Genomic DNA, 2,088 nt, shown 5'->3' with positions numbered 1-2,088 from the left:
GCCTCAGACACCTCTGTTCCCCATAGCAACTATCTTTTTAAAAATTAAATGTTTGTTTTGAGTTTTCAATCTACATTATTATTGTGAAGATGGTATAGAAAGTTCCTGTGTATCCCACACCCAGTTTCCCTATTACTAACATCTCACATTAATGTAGTACATTTGTCACAATCACTGAACCAACATTGAGACGTTAACGACAGTCCATAGTTTACTCAGATTTCCTGTTCTCACTAATGTCCTTCTGCTGTCCCAGGATCCTATGTGACATTTAGTGGCCGCGTCTCCCGAGGCTCCTCTGGGCTGAGACAGTTTCTCAGACTTTCTTGGTTTTGATGACCTTTACAGTTTTGAGAACTGGTCAGGGGTTTTGATTTAAACACATATATATTGGGTCCTGGCCGGTGTTCTCCGTGGTTAGCGCATAGGTCCGAAAACTGAAGGGTCACAGGCTTGATTCCCGGTCAAGGGCACGTGTCTGGGTTTCATGTTTAGTACCTGGATTGCAAGTTTAATCCCAGGAAACACAAAAGGGTGTGTGCAGGAGGCAACCAAATCCATGTCTCTCACATTGATGTTTCTCTCTCTCTCCATCTCCCTTCCTCCCTCCCACTCTCTCTAAAAATTAATGGGAATTTATTTAAATATGTTTTTATTTATTTGAGGCCCAGTGCACAAAATTTGTGCACTGAAGTGGGGGAGTCCCTCAACCTGGCCTGTGCCCTCTCACAGTCTGGGACCACTCGGAGGATGTCCAACTGCTGGCTTAGGCCCAATCCCCCTCTCCCAGACTGGGATCCCTCTTGCAATCTGGGACCCCTTGCTCCTTACTGCTCACCTGCTCGCTGCTCCTTACCACTCAGCTCGATGCTCCTTAGCCCTGATGCTGAGGCGGGAGAGGCTCCTGCCCCTTCCACCCACCACCACCACCACGCTTGCCAGCCGTGAGCCCAGCTTCTGGCTGAGCTGTGTTCCCCCTGTGGGAGTGCACTGACCACCAGGGGCAGCTCCTGCATTGAGCGTCTGCCCCCTGGTGGTCAGTGCACATCATAGCGACCGGTCATTCAGCTGTTTGGTCAATTTGCATATTAGGGTTTTATTATATAGGATTGGCCCTGGATGATGTGGCTCAGTTGGTTGAGCATCATTCCATGTACCAGTTGCTGGTTCAATTCCCAATTAGGGCACATGTCCAGGTTGTGGGTTTGATCTCTGGTCAGGGTGCATACAAGAGGCAATTGATGGATGTTGCTCTTACATTGATGTTTCTTTCTCTCTCTCTCTCTCCCTCTCCTTTCCTTGCTCTCTAAAATCAATAAAACATATTTAAATGTGTTGAAATATACTTGACATACAATATTGTGCAAATTTAAGGTGTACATGTTGATTTGATATTTATATGATTGCCACCATTGGGATTTGTGGCGTTTTTCTCATGGTTGGACTGGGTGATGCGTGTGGGGAGGAGAACGGGTGTGAAGAGATGAAGAGCTCACCTCATCACACTGAGGCCAGGGCGCATGCCGTCAACATGACTTATCACTGTGATGTTGACCTCAACCACCTTGCTGAGGCGGTGCTGTTAGGTGTCTCCTCTGTAAAGCTTCTCTCTTCCCCCTTCCCGTGCTGTATCCCTTGGAAGGAAGTAATTATTTACAGCCCACACCCAGGGGTGGGGAGTCCTGCTTCCCCTTGAGGGCAGAGCATCCGCATAGATTATTTGGGATTCCTCTGCTTGGGAAATGTCTCTCCTTCCCCCTTTATCCAGCTATTCAATTATTCATGCTGTGAATCCATGGACTCGTGGATATTTATTTTACACGTCGGGTTATAATCTAATACTACTTTACTGACTTTCTTGCTCAAACTGTCCCAGCTTTGGCCTTGGGGGAGCTTGTTTCAGTTGGCTCTCGTGTCTCCATCGCATGGTATCCCTGGTATTTTTCTCTTAGCCCTTCCCTTACTCTGTCACTACAGGGTGCTCCAAGCTCATCTCATCTATTTTCCAGCCCCAGCCGAGAACCAGCCTTTTCTCCGAGGAGCAACCTTGGTGCCTTTCCCCTGGAGAATGGTGCTGGAAACCAAGAC

This window comes from Myotis lucifugus, unplaced genomic scaffold, assembly GCF_000147115.1.
Source record: "Myotis lucifugus unplaced genomic scaffold, Myoluc2.0 scaffold_990, whole genome shotgun sequence".
Lineage (NCBI taxonomy): Eukaryota > Metazoa > Chordata > Mammalia > Chiroptera > Vespertilionidae > Myotis > Myotis lucifugus.
This window is presented reverse-complemented; position numbering follows the sequence as displayed.